The 8,147-nt window shown below is 42.0% G+C and overlaps 1 protein-coding gene across 5 annotated transcripts in view; it reads right to left on the reverse strand.

Annotated features, from left to right (window-relative positions):
* eps8a (epidermal growth factor receptor pathway substrate 8a) overlaps window positions 1–4,243 on the reverse strand; it is a 60,464-nt gene extending 56,221 nt beyond the window's left edge. For 4 of the 5 annotated variants that reach the window (XM_042078389.1, XM_042078388.1, XM_042078387.1 and 1 more), the window contains exon 1: window positions 3,942–4,241. The gene's annotated coding sequence lies outside the window, so the exon portion shown is untranslated. Of the gene's footprint in view, window positions 1–3,941 lie in introns of all 5 variants that reach the window. The other variant, XM_042078386.1, reaches the window with a different exon arrangement.
* Window positions 4,244–8,147: the final 3,904 nt, after the last annotated feature.

Consider the following 8,147-nt stretch of genomic DNA (forward strand, 5'->3'; position numbering starts at 1 on the left):
GTTAAAATTACACAATTGAACTGTTAACTATACAACTCAAAATGATGTAACCTATGTACTTCATGGAAATCCAAATCTCCAATTCAATTAGTCACTTGTTCCAGACATTCACAGGCTTTTCAAGCATAATTTGGCATCTTTGTGGTGTTTACACCAGAGAACAGTAACAGATGGACATCAGTCATTCTCCATCATCTCTGTCTAACCACAGCGCTGACACTGAGCCCTCTGCTCTGATGTAAGTAGACCCCAGTCAATCTCCTCCACAGCCACCATGATCTTCTTAGAGATCCACTTGCAATCCAAGGCCTCAAGGCATTCCTTGTGGGAATTCTATCGTGTACATATATCCAGACTGACAGTTTGTGTTATATTATAACAGTGTAAGGCACGGGCTTCCCTATGTGTGTGTGTGTGTGTGTGTGTTTAAATAAACGGAGACCGATATTTCATTGGCCTAGAATACATCACAGGCAAGTCTACAATGCAATGGATACAAAGTTTGTCATGCCATCAACAAAATCCCTGACAAAAACACAGCATCACACATTGATGTAAAACATTTTCCAATAATGAAACTTCCCTAAAACAGTACAATAACTATCAAAACACATACCTTTACGAACAGTCTTTCCCTAACATGTGTTCACTTCATGTAGTATTCTTCATTCACGCGGCACTGTTCAGACAATTTAGCGATCCACTCTTCAACTACTTCATCACTTTCACCACCTCACTCCTCCCCAACAGCCTTGTGTAATGTTTATTCCCCCCACTCTCCTCTTGTCCTCATGAAGACACCAAAGCCTCTTTCTCTTCTCTGGGAGCAATGAGCATGCTTAGCCGGAACTCAGCTTTCAGACCTCTCGCTCTCTCCCTCACCATCTGTTCCCCTTGGTAAACTCCCGATTAGGGCCCTCGCCCCCCAGTTAATACCCCCCGGATTCTCAGCTCCTCGGGTAATTGTGCTCATGATACTCCCATACTGAACTAGTGTTTTACTTGATTCCGTTGAATGAATGAATGAATAAATAAATAAATATTTATTTATTTATTTATTTAAATAAATAAATAGCAAAAACTGGACAGTATCCTTTTTTTTTCTTTTTTTATCTGTATAGGGTCTCCATATCAGCTGATGCTTGTGTTTAATTCTATCACCATCCCATCACTAAATTCAGTGCTTTTTGGGGAAACTCACTAGCCTTGGAAAATCCAAGCAAATCCATAACTTCACAGGAAACTTTCATAGACACGGGCCTCCCTACCAACCAATTACTTTGCATGTGCATAGCACAGTGATGGGGGTGTTATGGTAGCCACGCCTGAAGGAAGCAGACAAGAGCCACTAGCACCAGTTATAGCAGATTTACATGTTGAAAATGCCAGTGTCAAGAACTGCCAGCTGACAGGTATTTGGATCGCCTGACACACATGTGTCGCTGGCAAACACAAGGTTTTACTCAAACAACCGGCTATAAAATTCACATAATCACACTGATAAACAATCCACGATGGAGAACGCACTGGCCTTCTGCAAGCATGAGGGCTTCGTTTGTGCGAGATTTGCTTTTCTGGCCAACGCAGAGAATAACAAGGCTTGAGAACATCCAAAAATACTGCAGAATGCTGGGACTTTGGCCAAAATGAAGTTTCACATGGACTCTCGCTGTCCCAGGTGACCAGCCGCTTTCAGCTGCAGCTGTAAGTTAGGGCAGAACTCTGCAGTGTCTGAATGTGCGGTGTCCAACTAACACTACTTAACGAACTCTCAGCTCTGCAAGGCCATGGTTAGATAAGGTTACAAAGCTCACCTCCAGATCAAAGGTCCCCTCTTCTCTTCTCCACAGTGATATTCCTTTTGGGAAGACAAAGGTGTTTTCTGGAGCAAAGGATTATCATCACATCTGAGTGTTAATAATAACTAAGTAATGTGAGCCTTATTCATTTCACCAATCCAGTATACAGCACTGTGGCTGCAAGGTTGAACTACACTGGGTGAGAATCACAAGTGTCATGTTTTCGATAGGGCAAGAAGAGGAGTTGGAGGTAAAGAGGAATTATGGTTGTGTAACCTGGCTCTTGATTTAACCCCATACCAGAGGGACCTACATAACACCAATTACTGAGCAAGATCACCAGAGACATAAGGCTTTCCAGTGAGCTTTCTTATCCTTTTTAAAATGATTAACCATTTCCTTTGTCCTGCATTAAGACATTGCAGGCACAACGCATCCAGTAAAGCACGGAAATCTCTATTTTGATGAAGGTTACATAGAAAGTGACAAGGGTTGGGTGGGTGAGGGTGGGTTAAAGCACTGCTTGATACATCATACATTAAGACTTATCTGAATTTTATTTTCAGAGGTACAGTAGGCTATTTGTGCTCTAATAACAGCTTAGGTCTACATTAATAAAGATGCAAAATGTGATCTCTAAAGGGAGACTAAACTATATTGTTGTGTACTAGCAATACTGGAAACTGTTTAGAGGTAGTTTCCGTTGGTGAGAAAATACCACCAACAATGGCACTGCACTTGTTTGAAAGATTAGAATAATCCACATTGGAGTGTTCCCTCAACAGGTCCAGTTTAGGGTATGTGGGTTTCTTTTTCCCCCACTTTCAAAAAGGGAAAAGGGCTGTCCCTCCATAAACAGGCTCAGATTTAAAGAAACCATTGAATGCCATTACAGGCTCCTCAGACAGAGGGCATGCCGAGTATTTGGAGACTTGCATAACATTCCAAAAGTCACACTCTCTTCCCAGGCCCTCGTGCCAGGCACTTCAAGGGAGCAAGAGGGGCAAAACAAAAGCTGAGATATGTGAGTGAGTACAGGCAAACCAAACACAGGCAGCTGCTCTGTGGTCAGCGAAGTGGATGGGGTAACAAGTAGAAGCTGATAATTTCAAATGACTGCCTACAGTATATCAGCAACTCATTTCCCATTCAACTTTCATGGAACACACCCTTATGAGGCGGAATGACATTTTGAGTAGCCTAGAGGATGTTTGTGTAGGCTCGCCTTGAGAACTCATGGCAGCTGTTGCATTTTATATGTCCTTAGGATATGTTGCGTTAGTGATAACACGCGCCTTGATAACCACAAGACCCTTCCTATAACCCCGGCTACATAAACAGCGCACACCCCTCTCCAGACAAGCGTTTTCCGAGAGACAAAGCACTGCTGCATTATCGTTTTTCGCGGACCCAGATCTGATAGATATGTTGCTTTTCTCACGTCTGTCCTAGAAAATAGCGATTGTAAGTCTTTAGATGAGCCAAAGAGAAAGATTGGTCATGTTGAACAGAAAAAAAAAACACTGAACAAAAATCACTCTGGACCACACTGACACATTTACTTACACTGTAATGTGGAACCTAATCCACTCATTGTTTCCTAATAACCTGTAAATGCATTTGATTCCTAACCTGCTTTGAATTTATTGCAACCACCTTGACATGCACCTAAAATTTACCGCGTGGTTCCAATCCAAAGCTTACTATGGTTACCGAATTAGTCAGCGTGCACTGTGCAGGTGTGCTTGAACATGTCTTCATTAACCTATCAAATTGCTCATAAGGTGCGGCCGGTTACTTACTCTAGTATCCTTGACAATGTCGGTTCAACAATCATAATAGTAGGCTACAGAATTGTACCTTACGTTTCGTTAGGATATATTTACATCATCTTATATTGCCAGGGACTGAGGGACAGTTATCTTATAGTAACCTAGGTAGCTAAGTATATGGCAACTAATATTAAAGGGGGGAAATTATATAGCCAAAACTTATGTGTTAATAGAGTAAATTCGTGGCGCAAAGAATGCGCTTCATGACACACACTTGTTAGGAGTTTGAGTCGAGAACAATGTCACCTTTGTGTAAGGAACAAATAAAATATCCCTCTACACAGCTATCAAAGGAACCCATTTGCCTTACCTGCTTTGGGAAGATGCAGCTTCTCCACTATCCAGGGTTACCGCATGGCACAAACAAAATGTATTTGACAGAAATGAACTAAGGGATGGCCTGGAAGTCTTGCTGCGGTCACTTAGACGTCCAACCCGTTTTCTTCCGCCGCATACATCGACTTGATGTGAGAAGTTAGACACACAAACAGGCAACTTGCCTCACAGAGTAACGCAACGTAGTCCAACCGAGGACTCTTTGGTGGACGAGGATACTGTTACTATGTGTGTGTTTTTTTCACTGAAGGTCCGCCTCACCTCTGCATGACAGCAAAGCCATTAACGCCCTCTACCGCAACGACCGAGCATGGGCACGAGCGTAATTTCTTTACGTCAAAATGTAAGGCAAGTTTATTTCAAGATTACATTAAACCACCTCGAATTTTCATTCTAGACACCATGACAGCTTTGATTAGAGTCATTTTTTGTCATCAAGCCACAATTAGTAAAATGAGCAAATAACTTGTTTATTTTCACCAGTAAGGTGTTTTTTCTGCACGTTTAGAAGAAGTTAAGTACGTTCTTGCATAGGCTATGTAAATGTTCAGGTTTCTCGGCCAAGTATAGCCTACTTGCAAGAAATTTGGTCTCTGCATTTATCCTATACGTGAATTAGTGATCACACAGACAGGGATGGATTACTGCACGGGCCTACAGGGCCCAGGCCCAAGGGCCCAAGGGGTCAGGGGGCCCTGAAGCCCAAGCCTTTGCATGGAATCATTGCCTCAATATGAACAAATCAGGATGTAGGCTATATGAATCTGATTGAATTTAGTATTGGCCATCCCCAAAATGCACCAGAATACAGGAAATCACATCAAACAAATTAAGATTTTTCTGAGGGAGGACCCCCAAACCCCCCCTCCCACATATACGACAATAAGTGGGGGGCCCTTAATACATCTGGGCCCAGGGGCCCGAAAGTTCATAATCCGCCCATGCACACAGAGCACACAGTGAACACACAGTGAGGTGAAGCACACACTAACCCGGAGCAGTGAGCTCAGCTGCCTTGCCTACCCTTTTGTGATATTATTAAAGAGGTAACATTAGTAGTGTGTGTGTGTGTGTGTGTGTGTGTGTGTGTGTCTGTCTGTCTGTCTGTCTCTGTGTTTGAGAGGTGAACTATTTAATATACAACCTGAAGAAATACACAATATCATACATATACTGTACACATAGACATAAGTGGGAAAGGCTTCTTAGGAAACAACAATTCAACTTAAACTTGAAAACATGAATTCTTAAGAATTTAAGAATACAAATTTGCATTTTATATGACCAATAGTCTACATAAGTTAAACATATTAATCTCCCTTATATCTAGTTGTTGTGTCTTCATGTCTAGTTATCACTAGATGGCATCCTGGCGCTGAAAAGGAGGTGAAAAAGGGGTGATTAGCTCCTAAACTGATACAATACTGTATCAATACTGAATGAATGAATGGCTATAACCCTATTACCTCAACCTGTTATTGCACTGAAATAGTTTTTTACTCTACCTTGTCTACATTATACTTTACTCTCCTATTTGTCCATATTATTTATGCTGGTCTCTAGACCTTACTCTTGCACTGTTGCACTGTTGGACTATTGTTGGACTACTTTTTGCACCTTCACCATGACACTCACTCTCTTGAGCACCTTGCCATGCACACAACTAAAGGACTATGGTTGGACTACTTTTTGCACCTTCACCATGACACTCACTCCCTTTAGCACATTACCAGTCCCGGCCCTGTCACTACAAGCGTCTTACTGTATGCTTGATCACCCTCAAGCACATTGGACTTTCTTAATTTAATTTATATAGTGTATTTAGTATTTAGTTTTGTTAGTTTTCTTATCTTTCTTATCTTGTACTGTCTTTATTGTACAGTGGAGTTTAGTTATATGTTTATACTTATACTTATGTTTACCATTTCTGCTGTAAGTGCATGTTGTGTGTGATGTCTGTATGCTACTGAGACCCTTGAATTTCCCCATGGGGATAGATAAAGTATCTATCTATCTATCTATTATCTAAACAGAGGTTCATTGTGTGGGTGGGTCACAAAATGATTTAGAAACCATGGTGGGTGGGTGGGGGGTGAATCCAGCAGTTTTAGTTGCTTAATACCTACTGATATGCAATGGCTAATCTGCTGCACCAAGCACTTTCCCATAATGCAATCTCAATCATTATTTTGTCATTTTTATCTCACTGTCTGATTAGCCTGAGATATCTCCAGACACAATGGATATTGACACTTTGACATGCAATGGACATGTAGTTTCTCTGATCGTCTCAATAAACATGTAGTTTCTCAAATCGTCTCAGTTCTTTACAAACACTTGGGAACATCATCGCTGAACTTAGAAGTTGGCACATCATGGTTCTAAGTTATCCCTTACGAAAATTAACCATGATTGTTTTTTGGGGGGTAACCACGATAACCATGGTTTATCATTACAGTTGATAAACTGCATCATACCCTGTGTAAGGATCAAATTCACAACCTTTAGATTATGACAGTGACAGAGTACCTATACAAGGCTTCAGCTACAGATGTCAGGAAGGAGAGCTCATTTTCAACTTAACAGTGTTTCATCTTTGGTTTTGAAGTCAACTCAATATCATGTGGGCTGAACTTAAGTATTCACGGGTTTCATCAGGTCCCTTTCCGTATTAATCAAGCACCATGCAGCCTGCATTGATAATCAAGGTGCTTTTATACACCTGTGGAAAGGGACCTGATGAAACCCATGAATTGTAAGTTATGGTCCTAACTACAGCAGTTAGGGATTGTGAGTAAGTGTTACTTTCTTGTTTATAATGGTCATTTTTTCCCCTCATTACTCTTCATTGTGGCTTTTTGGGATGTGTACTGTATGTCATTGTAACGAATGAACCTCAGACTCAAATGCAGAAAGCAAATTGATTTAATAAAGTTCACGTAGCTGGTCACAAATCCAATAAACAATCCAAAGAGTAATCCAAGTTCAGGCAAACAGGTCAAAAAAACGAGAGATCAGAATCAAATCGTAGGCTATACAGGCTTAGTAGAGTCACAAACAACAATACCTCACGTTGGTGTGAGGTGCTTCAAGTGAATATAAAGGGTGAGGTTAATTGGTGATTAGTCCCAGGTGTAGCTAAAACTCCGGGGAAGCTGTGCAGGGCTGAAGTGGGCGTGTCTGTTCAGAACGTGCAGCCTGCACAGTCTCAGGTCTTACAGTCATAGAGCAACTAATGAGCAAAATATAACTGTGTAAGGGATTTTTAAGGGAGTTTTATCAAGATTACCACTAAGTTGAAGACCATTATTCAAATATATGGACATTTTAGAAAGCAGACATACTTCTTCTTGGGTGAAATGCAAAATTGACTACTTTCCCAAACACACATACACACATACACACACACTGGCAGACACCCCCTTGGTGGTGTCACAAAGTTGGGCACTCAACTTTCTCAACAGACTCAACGGACTCTTGATCATTGCTATTCTACCATCAAAGAGGCATATCGCGCTTGTGCGCGCGCCACTAGGCAATAGCGATCATGCTGTGATTAAACTCATCCCCACATACCGGTCTCAACTCAAAAAACAAAAACCGATCAAGAGGTCTGTACAGAAATGGACACCTGCGGCAACTGAAACACTACAAGCCTGCCTTGACATTACAGACTGGGAAACTATTAAATTGGCATGCAATAACTTTGATGAGTATGCAGACACATGCTCGTCCTACATCTACTCCTGTGAGGAACTCTGCATTCCCAGACAATCTATTGTCATCTATGGGAATAGTAAGCCATGGTTCAATAAGGAAGTAAAGCTATGGAGGAGAGAGAAGGAGGCGGCCCACAGGAGCGGAGACAAGGCTGCCTACACCAGGGCCAAATACGCACTCAGCAAAGCCATGCTAAGGGGCTGTATAAGGCCAGGATTGAACAACAGGTCGGGGATAAGAACATCAGAGCTGTCTGGAAGGGCCTACAATCTGCCACGGGCTACAAAAAGCCCACCCCTACCAGCCTCCACCGACCCAAATCTACCAGATAAGTTCAATGTGTTTTGCACTAGGTTTGAAGCCCCACGTGGGTCCCCCCACTCCATCCCCCCTGCCACCACCTCACCTTCTCCACTGGTCATCTCGGAGCATGAGGTTCGGAGGCTCTTCAAAGGTCAGA

The sequence above is a fragment of the Alosa sapidissima genome, chromosome 22 (genome assembly GCF_018492685.1).
Source record: "Alosa sapidissima isolate fAloSap1 chromosome 22, fAloSap1.pri, whole genome shotgun sequence".
NCBI lineage: Eukaryota > Metazoa > Chordata > Actinopteri > Clupeiformes > Clupeidae > Alosa > Alosa sapidissima.